This window comes from Hylobates moloch, unplaced genomic scaffold (genome assembly GCF_009828535.3).
Source record: "Hylobates moloch isolate HMO894 unplaced genomic scaffold, HMol_V3 SCAFFOLD_2, whole genome shotgun sequence".
NCBI classification, from domain to species: domain Eukaryota; kingdom Metazoa; phylum Chordata; class Mammalia; order Primates; family Hylobatidae; genus Hylobates; species Hylobates moloch.
The window spans coordinates 39,305,603-39,318,997 of NW_026652277.1; the positions used below are offsets into that span (position 1 = coordinate 39,305,603).

A 13,395-nucleotide genomic window follows, 5' to 3' on the forward strand; every position below is an offset into this window, starting at 1 on the left:
TTGGTCATTTTTTTTGCCTGAAGAACAGTCCCATCACCTCTGTATAGTCCTTATGGAGAACTATGTGATAGCTCTTAGAATAATTGGTATGGAAAGAGTACTGCACAGGTTTTCTTTTTAAATAGGAAATGAAGTTATTAGAAATGCCATTTCTTGCTTTTAAATATCATCATATGGCACATGACAGTACCCAATGTGCTTTAGGAGGCTCATTGAGGACATTTTACTTAATGAGGAGTTATGTATACACCAATCACTCAGTCCCAGTAATGCACTAATTGGAAAAATAATAGCACATATAACTCTAACATAATGTCTCTTTTAATATATCAATTACTATAAGTTAGATTCTCTAATAGTTTCAATGGTTTTAATTTGATCTTATATGGCTTTTACTGGGAAAAAAGACACTATTTTTAATATGGTTAGAAGGGCAACTGCTTTTATTTGAAAAAAAATCATGTGTATGTCTTTGTTTTCAAAGTATTCATAGCACATAAAACAATATAATTTGCCTTTTTGGCAGTGTTATCGGTTTTCTTGGAATATTTTGGCAGCAGCCTTTCTCTTAAAGTCTTGCAATGACTCACTGCTCTTTACTCACCCAAATGGTAGTTTAATTTTATGCTGTTATATAGGTCTTATCTCTTGGAATATACAAATCTGAGGGCTACCAGTTTTTAAATTACTGTCTATATATCTGAATGGGATGAAAATTGATGACTCTCAATCAAAAATATGGAGAAAAGAAAGAGATAATTTGACTTGAATTAGCAGATAACTGTTTACGGAACAAGGCTACAGAGAGAGAGAATGTTGTAATGCACATCTTGAGAAGAAATTTCCTATTATTCATCCTGAAACCAGCTCCATGAGCCTTCACATTTGGGAACATATTCTGCATGTGCACACTTAAAAATGTAACAGATCTTTCATCGTATTCAGAGACTGTTTTGATTAACTGAATGGTCATAGGGGCAAATGGTTATTTGTGCTGTTTCCTCCTGATGACTGTGATTTATTTCTTTTTATTGCGGTTTGTCTGTAGCTTCCAACGTCATCTACATACTGGCTGGCAAGTCTCCCCCACAAATAAACAATTACGTGCTTCCTATTAAAACCTGAGTTTCCCTTTAAGCTCCCCAAAAGGTGTTTAATTAAGAAAACTAAAATGTACATAATACATCTTAAGAGAAGGGAATGTCACAGTATAAACAGCAGAGCCAGCTTTTTCCTTATTAAAATAATTTGGAAAAGGCTGCTAATTGTTAGTTTCAACTGTAAAAGCACATTAAATTCATACAATGATATGTCATTCTTAGTTATATAAAAAGCCTAATTAGAACTTAGATCCAATTAGCAAATCCAAATGTGTTGAAAGTCTAATTATCAAAGACATTGTGGTCCTCTTGCCAAATTTAAAATTTTATGAAATTTCTTTTGAGCTTTTCTCTTCTGAGGTCAACAAAAGTCTATCCTCAATTACATTCCCTGATGTGTGCTTTTTCTAATTACTTCCTCAAGAGGATTTTACTTTCCTAGACTAAATAATATTGGTGGAAAAAGTGATCTATAACATTAAGTGAAGAGCTATTCCAATGTGCTATCTCCACATATTACAACCATATAACTTAATTTTAAGCTTAACAAATAGCTTTTAAGATATAATCTTGTTCATGGTAAATATGTCTAAGCTGCCAAAGCACACACAGGAATTTCTTTTCTGTCCCCCTTAGATTCGTCTCTTAAGTTTGGTGAACCTATTGTCAGTTTGTGTAAATAAATGACATCTATTAGCACCAACTTGACTGTACCATTTTCGTGTATTGAGTAGTCAAAAATATCAGCAACTGGATTAACAGTGAAACCTGAGCCATTTGTTTCAGCAATGCTATGGACAAACATTTATAAATATATAATTTCCAGTTTCCTCAGAATGATGTTTTCTTTTAAACATAACTGAACATGGTCAATGGTTTTATAATTCTAAAGCATTCTAGTATTTGGAGGTTCCAAATAACAACAGCAAAAAAGCATTTGAAGTAGGTAGAATAGGTAAATATATCTCATCTTCTAACCTAGGCAATGTCTTAAACATTATTTATACCATGTATAATATTTCTTTTCATTTTAAAAATGTTTAATATTTGTATAGACTCTCTCATATGTATTACAAGACAATAATTTCTCTCCTCTGCTTGACAAAGACTTTTCACCTTTCTGTGTTCTTTTTTTTCCCGCCTGATTCATATGCCCTTTGATAACAGCATTTGTACAGTTGTTCTTCTTCTTAATAACAGCAGTCTAGATTTTAGGATTGGTAAGTTCCATTTATTTAACTTAGTTCTTCCTTCAAATGTACAAACAAACTTTAATGTTTCCTAAATATTAGCTGTGGATGTCAAGAGCTAGGATGCTCAAAGACTGAATTTGGGAGTAAAGAATGTTTAGGATACAGATTATCTGGAAAACTAGAAATAAAGTACATTCTCTTATCACATATCACAATGGGGTATAACTAAGAAATTAAGGAAATAAAATAATACTTATTTCCTATATTGATTACATTTTTGAACACTGTTTAATGCTTTCTATGTGTCAGCCATGGTACTGAGCTTTTTATACATGTAAGCTTCACAATGACCGTATGAGGAGGTGCTCTTACCATTATTATTTAATAGACAAGAAAACTAAGGACTTCATTAAGATCACATATTTACTAAGAGGTGAAATTAGTATTTAATTCACTTCTTTTTAAAGTCCAGATACAGCATTTTTCATTGAGGTGTTGTTTTATAACTTATGAATCTTTTTCATAAATGTCATCTATTTAAGGTAGGTAGGGAAGATATTTCTATTTTATAGTCAACAACATTGAGACTCAGAATTATTAAGTGTTTGGTTTTATACTCCTGGGCTCAAGGGATCCTCCCACCTCAGCCTCCCAAAATGCTGGGATTATAGGTTTAAGCCACAGCACCCAGCCCTGGATTTCTCATTTTAACATTCGTTAATTTCTGTTCATATTCACTTATCTCCCTGAGGTTCATTTCAAGCTTTTTTGTTTGATTATAATAAATTTTTAAAATAATAAGAAATAAAGATGAGTTAGATTCATACAGATTCAAATTGAATTTGTATCTGCAACTGGTAATGTTTCTTGTTGCATAGCAAGAATGACAGGCATAGTGATTGATAAAAACTAGAAGAAGAACTTCACTTAGGTTCAAGTGTGAGGCTTATCTAACAAGTCCTCTGGTTTCAATGTCTGAATTCTCATTAATTTGACTTCTCTGGTTATGTGCAGATGGTTGTTTTTGTCTGCTGTGTCTTTGATTTTGTTTCTGTTTTTTTTTTTTTTTTTTTTTTTTTTTTTTTAACAAGGAATCCAAGACTAGTAAAGAGAACACACACACAAAATCTCATACCGTCTATCCAGCTGAGTGCTTCCTAAATAAAAAACAATAAAGGTGGCCCCTGCAGCACATGAGACTTACAGAAAGTCACATCGCTGATGGCAAAACAAGATTCACTATCTTCAGTGGTCTGGCAGTCTGAAGAAAATTTAGAAGGGATAAAAAAAAAAACCCAATTCAATTTCCTTTCAATTACAGTATGTTGATTCTCTATAGTATTTTCTGGCTATTGATTTCCTATAGTATTTTCTGTCATTTTAAGACCTTAAAATGCCTAGTGCTTTAATCATTTCCTTCATTGGAGCTTTGGCGATAATAATCTTGTAACATTCTGTTAAAATCAATGTAATATCTTGTGTTCAACAAACTGGGTTGATGTATTTGGATGAGCACAGTAGCCTGCTCCTAACATTATGTGTACTAATGATCAAGTTTTAAATATTTACTCTTTCTTCCTCAATGTTTCCACTTCTTATTTGCCATGGGCTGTAAGGAATGACTTGCGACTGATGTAAAAATAATTTTACATCATTATTTTTCAGGCAGTGTTATAATGTCAAAAAGAGCTGAACTGCTCAATTTTAATTTTATGCTCAATAGTTTGTAGGCTTTAATAACAGGAGTCAGGAGAGCTCTTAATTGAATATCAAATGGAATTATTTCCATTTATTAGCTTGTATTCATATGGAACAAATGAAGCCCGTCTGTACGACCAATGCTCCAGCTGCCGGACACAAAATATCCACTGCACTGAGGGCATATGCTACCAGCCACAATGTTTTGTTTACTTGATTTCTCAGCTTACAAAAAGAGGGAACAAAAAGCCATAGGCAAAGCAGCTTAAAAGCCGGCCACTTAGAAATGTGCAGCATTTATTTGGTAGATATTCTGTAAGGGCATAGAAAGTGTAAAAAATACATATGGCAGGTTGACTCAGATACATGTTTTATAGAATTAAATTGGAATGTTTTCCACTTTGACATGTGAATGAAGGCAGTGTGCCAGTAATCTCTCCAATGATAATTTTCTTTATGGTATTTCCACCTGCAAAATAGGTTCAATTTGTAAAATGTGCTCCCTAGAGGATGATTATATGCTCCTAAGATTGTATTACTACAGTTTGGTCATTACCATAAAGTAGTAGTTGTTCTTGAGATTATGTGGAATAGCCTTAGCACTTGAGTTTCCTCCAGGAGAAAATGTCTTTGAAAAGTCAGAAAAAAATCACATGGTTCAACCACTTTTATCTCACTGTTTCACTACTGAAAACAGAACCTTCATACTATGTAACAAGAACTTGTTAACTGATTCCTACAAATGAATAAAACATGAGAACCAGCATATATACATACACACACATATATATACAAATATGTATACATATATCTATATATAGACATATTTGAATATATACATATATACATATATATGTCCATATACACGTATGTATAGCCCACGGATGTTTTATGCAGTCATAATAATCACTCTATTACCAACTGGCATTTAACTGATTTAATGATATTCTATTTTTATAGCTTTTCCTTTCTTTTATAATTCTTCTGGTGTAAAATTACCATTACACTATATTTAGAGGCAATATATCATACTAGTTCAGATAAGAAGCTCCAGAAGAAGACTGATTGAGTTCAAGCACCTGCTCTAACACTTACTTGGTGTGTGCTGTTAGGTTTCAGTTTTCTCATCTCTCAAATGGGAATAGTAAAAGTGACTTCCTCAGATGGTTTTTGGGACCACTAACTGATTTAAAATATGTTAAGTGTTTAGAAGTGTTCATGACACACTGAGATTAAAGAAATGTTTGTTATTATTTTTCCTATATAATCAGAATTCTTTTGTTCCTTGCTCAGTCTCATTCTTCGGGTGACTTAGTAGTCTGAGTGATAAAACATGCCCTTAAAGCTGTGGCTTTCAACTTTTGTTGACCATTAGAATATTTTGTTGACTATTAGAATGGAAAGCTTTAAAAAATTCTCATGCTCCATCCAAACCCCGGGACAATTAAGTCAGAATCCCCAGGAGTATAACCAAGGCATCAGTAGTTTAAAAGCCTTCCCAGGTGATTCCAATGTATAGCCAAAGTTGAAAACCAGCTGCCCTAAAACTTGCTTCAGACTGGGTGCAGTGGCTCACGCCTGTAATCCCAACACTTTGGGAGGCCAAGGCAGATAGATCACCTGAGGTCAGGAGTTCAAGACCAGCCTGGCCAACATGGTGAAACCCCGTCTCTACTAAAAATACAAAAATCAGCCGGGTATGGTGGCACATGCCTGTAATCCCAGCTACTTGGGAGGCTGAGGCGGGAGAATTGCTTGAACCTGGGAGACGGAGGTTGCAGTGAGCCGAGGGCGCCACTGCACTCCAGCCTAGGCAACAGAGCAAGACTCTGTCTCAAAAAAAGAAAAAAACAAACTTGCTTCAACACACAGGGAATGCAAACTCATAGAATGGCTACTTAACCTCTTTGAATAAAGTCATTATTTTGACTGGTTTCCTTTGTGAAAGCTAATTAGGGATATTGTCCCAAATAAACTATTTTTTATAATAAATATGATATGAACCTATAAACTATGTGCCAGAATGATGACTACCTTGTCCACAGTTGTACTCCTAGCTCTTATCATAGTATTGTTGTATTGGTATGTGGCAGTTTCGAATAAACAAATCCATGATTTAAAACTCCGGCTGTCCTCTTTGTTCTTTCTTTTTGGTTCTCCAGTTGAAGCTGAATGAAAAACCAAAATGTTTCCAACTAGACACCGTGTCCTAATATGATGTTGTATCCTTGAGAGTTTTCATGATTCTTCAGGGTCATTCCCTTCCCTCAAATTCTATTAGCTTTCCTTTTCTATCAGATCAGAATATTATTATTTTTTCTAATAATATTTTAGCATTTAATTATTACAACCTGATAAAAGTTGCTGGATTTTCTTCTCTTCTATTCCATTCTACCTTGAGACATTTTAAGATGTTCATTTTAAAATCACATTAAATTCTCACTGTCTTTCCTATCTCCTCCATTAAATAATTAACCACTTAAGGTCATGGGTACCATCTGAATCATTTTTTCTGTCTATTACAGTGCCTTTTACCATGTTTTGTACCAGTAAAGTAATTTTTATGAAACTGACAAGGTTAGTGTAAAGCATCTCTATTGCAATTTAGATCTTTACTCCTAAACAATAAAAATCTCAAGCTCAGCCATCTCCTTATATTTCACTATCACTTCACTGTCTCTGCTTAGATACCTCAAAGGGAGCTCAAATATCTCTAAGATTAAGCTCACTATCTATCCCTACTATCAGCTCAGTCCCACTAGCCAAAAATCAAGCTGTCAGTCTCACCACCTCTCAGATCCAATCCTTTGCCCAACTCTGCCAATTTCACCTCTTTAAAAATATCTCCTGAATCTATTTAACTCATTCCTTCCTACCATCCTAGCCGAAACTAACTTCATAGCTTCTCTTTACAGTCTTTCATTGCAAACATAAATTCTGAGATTATAACATCTGCTTAAAGTCTTTCCATAGTCTTCCAGTATTCTCAAGATAAAGGCCAAACTTCAGATGTGGCCTCCCAGAATTTGCATGATTTGGTATTGTTTATATTCATAGACCCATGTCATAACACATTCCCTCTTTTTTTGAATTCCAACCAACCATATGAGTCTTTCTATGGTTTCTTGAGTAAGACATAATCCTCCTACCTTGAAAATTTAAACATTGTTTCTAAAGCACTGACTAAAGTATATCAGAACCACTAGGGGAGTTATAAAAAAAGATCCCAACACCAAAGCCATACCCCATGCCAATGAAATCAGAATCTGGGCATGAAATCTAGGCATCAGTATTGTGTAAAGTTATGAATATGATTCCAAAGTAGAGCCAAATTTGAGAACCAATGGTTTTGAATATACAATTTTCCTTGATTGGAACAAGCTTAAGACATCTGTGATTCTTTAATGAATTAGTAAAGTCATTTTCCCTCATCCTTTAGATCTCAATATAAACACCTGTAGTTTGGGGTAAACTCTCCTTGATCTCCTGCCCCCACCCCAGGCTACCTCATATACTGTAATACAGAAACATGTTCCTCTCTTTTAGAGTAATATTGTAGTTAATTTTCTTCAATATATATTTTATATGATCAATATTTATTGCAGCAATTATCTATAAATTTCCATGTGTTCAAGAAAAAATACTGTTTTGTTTCCTCTCCCCATTTATTAAATACATAATTCTTGGCACAAAGTGAGACTTCAATTTTTATTGGATACTAAACAAATTTAGATGATTTTTAAACAAGAAACTTAATACATATTACAGTGATTGTACATAATTTCTCTCTTTTTTTTTTTTTTTTTTGAGACAGTCTCACTCTGTTGCCCAGACTGGAGTGCAGTGGCATGATCTCGGCTCACTTTAGCCTCCGCCTCCCAGGTTCAAGTGATTCTCCTGCCTCAGCCTCCTGAGTAGTTTGAATTACAGGCACACACCACCATACCTGGCTAATTTTTGTATTTTTAGTAGAGATGGGGTTTCACCATGTTGGCCAGGCTGGTCTCAAACTCCTGACCTCAGGTGATCCACCCACCTTGGCCTCCCAAAGTGGTGGGATTACAGGCATGAGCCACCGTGCCTGGCCTGTACATCATTTCCTATATGATGCTTTAAATAAGTATCTCCATATATAGCCAACACTGTGTTACCAGCTATCAGCTGAGATTTTTCCTCCTTTTAAATTTAGATGGTGAATTTCCAACTATCTTTCTTCCTGAGAGCAGAGCAGTTAAACTCTGTATAGTAAAGATCAAGGAACATTTTTCAAAAGCCTTCAGTATGAGGAATAATGATATTACCTAACCCTGGAGAGAATAAAATAAGTTGTTTTATTGGAGCTATAATCTGAACAGTTATATACAAGCAACCATAGCAATAGTAATAATAAGAGTAATACCTAATCTACATTAGATATTTTCATCTATACTATATCTCACTAGAAAGAGAACCACCAACATACAAATGAAATATAAACTGTTGAATCTTTTGGGAGGATTTCTCCTAGAAATCCTCTCGAGGAATCCAGCTCCAAGTCAAAAACCTCTGTATGATTTTGCCCTGCCCTAGGCAATACAAAGGCTCTGCCTGGGAGGCCTTCACAGAGGAAAGCTTCCCTCCCCAAATTGACTTGCACAAACAATGTGCTGCAGTCTCTGACGGGAGTTGCAGTCAAGGACTTAGGACCCCTGGCCAGCCATGTTTTATATATATATTTGCATTCTTAGCCCAGGAGCCTCCATTCAGAGGCTTCTTTACTGGGGACTCTGAGATGAGGCTTTCCAGGAGCCTCTGCCAAGACCTGCTTGTTGGGAGGAGTGGGTACCCTGGAGGACACTTTTCTCCATTCTGACTTAGTACTTGGTACTTTCCCATTCCTAGATCTTCCCCTAGCCTCTTCCCCTGCCCTTAGGTCCATAAAACCACAGGAACTTCTTGTTTGGGGTTCCCTGAGCAGTGAGACAGTTATCCAAAACTGTACTAATGCATCTGACCCTTGCGTGGTGCCATTTGTAGGGGAAATGAAACACAGGTGAAGCCGGCACTTTCCTTCTGTACTCTTGATTATACTATCACAGTAAGTGGAATAAAAGCTTAATTGTTACTTTAATTTTGGCTTGTTGTCTTAATTGAATACTCCCACATCTGGCAGCTCAGCCCTCCCCAGCTCAGCTCAGTTCTTAACATCTCCTATTTAATAATGGTGGTTTATATTTACTGAAGACTCCTTATGAAGCAGGTATCATGCCAATCATTAGATATTATTTATCATTTTTTGCTATAATCCTATCAGTATTATCCTGATATGATTATAATTATGCTAATTTTAACAGATGTGGAAATTGAGAATTAGAGGGATTAATTTACCTGTTCCAGGCTACACAGCTAACAAATGACATAGCCAGGATTTGAATATAGGCTCCAGAAACTGCTCCAGAAACTGCTCCAGAAACTGCTGTCATTTTTTACCTCAATCAATAAGACACTATTTGAGAGAGGAATTAGAGCAAGGGTCATGCAGACAGCCTTAATAGTTTTGAGTGCTCACTTGTCAAGTTCAGCTTTGTGTTTTGGGGTCCTTGAGAAAATACATTTTTTTAAATAATAAACCCTTCTGTTTTGCTTCAACTATTCAAATTTGGTTTCTTTCATATGAGCTCAAAAATTTATATCTAACATATATGGACAGTATGGTAGATTTTGTGAATGCATATCCAACTCAACATAGAGAAAGGAAGATATTTTTCAAAGACAGATAAAGAAGTAAAGAACATTAGGATGGGTGGTTAGATTTTATTTTCAGTAAAATCAGTTTTTTAAAAACCTTAGTTTCTTGATCTGAAAATGAAATGGTTTGTTAATGAGAAGAATTCTAAACTCAAAACTCACAGCTTATTAGTGATTGGGTTTATTTTGGGAATAGTTTTTTTTATATTATCAGAAAAGCAATGTAAAATATATGAACATTGTTGTATCATTATTAGTAAGGATTAATGATATTTATAAAGCAGAAGCTTATGAAATAATTTATGTCCCCTACTAGACTGCAAGTTCCATAGGCAAAGATCTTTGCCTCTTCTATTCACTGACGTATGGCAAGCACATGGAACCGGCCTAGTATACAATTCACACACAATGAAAATTTATTGCATGAATAAATGGGTCTTATTTTTCTCAAAGAAAGAACTAAGTCTCAGCAGCATAGAAGAGTTTTGTGGCATGCAGATTTTATTTCAAGATGAGGAATAAATCAGTTAATCTCATAAAATGTCTAGCTTGGTGATTCTACAATTGTTTAATATGATTGGGTTCCACCAAGAGTCATCCCTGTGATGAACAAGAGAGAGTTTCTTATTCAGGTTTCCTAAATTACTCTCACTAGAGATAGTACAATCAACCATTGCAATCAGTTTATCTGATGCTTACACTGACATGACAGTTGTCTAGGTCACTATGATTCTTCCTTTCCAGCTCCCTTGCTATCAGATGCCTTGCTCTTGCTGAAAATGTGCATGGAGTTCTTGGGTTTCATTGGTAACTATGAATCATCAGATGAGGAAGTATGCCTCTGAGCATTTTTATCAACTTTGAAGAGAATTTTTATTTTATTGCAGAGTATTCCAAACATTTAAACAATTGAAACTCCCATAATTCATGAACTCAATGGGCATGTTGAAAATGCTAGCATACTTCAAAAAAGAGTCATTTTTTTCTTTGTGGATTTATGTGTTCTTCTAATTACTCTTTTGTTAATCCTCTTAAATATGCTTCCCATATCTGTGTCCATTCGCAACTCTTAGCTATAACCATATATGTATGATAAGCATGAGAAAGTCAGGGGTATTTTAAAAGGGAGGTCAGTACTAACTGATTGATATGAAGCAAGAAATAATGCAGTGTATGATATGCAGCAAGAAATAATCTAGTGGATAATAATACAACCACCGTGCATTAGTGTAAATACATTATTCTCCCACCACTTAAAATTTATAATTAAGAAGACAGTTATTTATTAAATACCTACTATGTTGGTTTTATGGGGTACAAGGAAATATAGAACACCATCTTTAACCTCCAAGAGTTTGTGACTGTTTTTGAAATGACAAAACGGGAAAAAATGTTTAATGACAAGTTCCACTAGGCAGTATATGACTAATTCCCGAATGACTGATATAAATAATAAGTGCTAAGTATTTTACAAAGGAGATATTTGTGAGAAAGGATCAGATGTCATCAAAGAAAATGATAAGAAAAAGCAGAGCACTGTGTGGTAGTCTGCCTGCAAGATGGCCACAGATAATTCCTCCTATCCCTGTGCATACATACCATTCTTCTTTCAAGAGATGGAGTCCACTTCCCTAATATTGGTGTGCTCCAAAATTCATATATTGGAACTCAATTGTATTAAAGGTTTAAGAAGGTGATTAATTCATGAGGGTTCTTCCCTCATGAATAGGATTAGCTCCCTTATAAAATGAACAGAAGAAAGTTGCCTTCCCCTTTGGCCATGTGAGGATACTGTTCACCCCTTCTGCAAGATGTGCCATCTATGAAGCAGACAGCAAGCCCTCACCAGGTATTGAATCTGCTGATGCCTTGACTTTTCAGCCTCTAGAACTCTGAGAAATAAATTACTACTATTTATAAATTACCCAAACTAAGGTATTTTATTATAGAAGCTCAAAAGGTCTAAGACAGCCCGTTTTCTTGAATCTGAGTTTGCTCTGTGACTTTTCTCAAGTAAAATGTGGCAGAAGTGATGATATATGATTTTGGGGTATGAATCTTAAGAGATCTCACAGGTTTTCTTTTCTCATTTTTGGAAGCCAATCAAGTGAAAAAGAAATAAATAAAAAAAGGCTGGTCCAGAGCAGGAGAAAACCAAGGTTGTGGGTGAAATGTGAGCTGTGTAGGGGGTAGTGGCATCCCCATCCAGAAGACATTTCTCACAGCCATAGTCCATTACCAACAAAAATTAGAATTACAGCTGGTCCTCCCCAGCTTTCAAGGAGAGAAACAAGATTAGAAAGGAAGATTTTGGGAAGCTGGCAAAATAGAAAGCACCAGAAATCTGTCTCCCCATGTAGACAACAATTGCACTGGCAGAATCTATCTGACGTAAATATTCTGGAGTTCTGGAGTCTATTGAAGGCTTGAAACTTCCAGTGGAAAGCTTATAAGGAAAATTATGGTTACTTTTGATCAATTTAAGCTCTTAAAACAGTAGCAGTTACCTACCCTGACCCTTAGTCCAAAGGCAGGCAGCCATGAATATGTTCCAGGAGCAACTTACATGGAGTTCACAGAAGCCAGCATGGGCAAAAAGAACGTTATAATCCAAATATTGGAGCTCTGTGCTCTGATTGCTTACCGCTGCTTCTAATCACGTACTGGTAGATGAAGAGCTAGGTAGTCACTGTTGTTGCACCTCCCCTCCATTGTTGCACACACCCTCTGGCTGAAGTAATTTCCAGGGGATTTAAATGGCCAGTGCCTGCTTCCCACCTTCATTTTTCTCTTTTCTTCTTTTTGGAGGTAGACATTAAATACTAGGACATTTAAAAGCAACCACATACACACGAGAAATTAGAAAGTCGCTGTGTATGCCCAAGGAAAGGTGCAGGCTCAAAAGAGACTTGAGAAGACCTTAAATTTACATACATCTCAGACTGATCCTTGGCACAGAGACAGTCTACAACATTTAGAACAAAAGGGGAAAACCTAGGAAACCCTGAGAAATAAGTACGATCTGATTGCCGGAGTTACTACATTACTACAGTCACATGTCTAATTTTCAACAAAAAAAAATATAAGGCATCCAAAGAAACAGGAAAGAATGGCTCATTTAAAAATAAAATAAAATAAGCCAACAGAAACTGTCACTGAAAAAGACATGATGGTGGACCTACTGGACAACTGTAATAAAACAACTGTAATAAAGATGCTCAAAGAACTAAAAGAAAAGTAGAGGAAATCAAGAAATAATACATGAATAAATTATAAATATCCATAAAGAGATAGAAAACTTAAAAGGGGAAAGAAATTTTGTAGCTAAAAAGTACAAGAGAAATGAAAAAAATTTGCTAGAGATTTTCAAAGGTAGATTTAAGCAGCCAGAAGAAAGACTCAGCAAATGTAAAGAGAAGATCATGGGAATTATCAATCCAAGGAACAGAAAGAAAAAAGATTAAAGAAAAGTGAACAGAGAATAAAGAACAATTGGTACACCATCAAGTGGACAAACAGATGCATTATGGAGTCCATAAGAAGACAGAGAAAAGAAGAGGGGATATTTGAAGACATAAAGGCCAAAACTCCCAAATATAACAAAGAATATGAATATAAACATTTAAGAAGCCCAGTAAACTCTAAATACAATGAGCTCAGAGATCCACATTATCAAC

General features: G+C 35.3%; 1 protein-coding gene across 1 annotated transcript in view; it reads right to left on the reverse strand.

Moving 5' to 3' along the window:
* The window catches only part of GRID2 (glutamate ionotropic receptor delta type subunit 2), a 1,490,978-nt gene that overhangs the window by 381,906 nt on the left and 1,095,677 nt on the right, over positions 1-13,395 (reverse strand). The window lies entirely within an intron of this gene.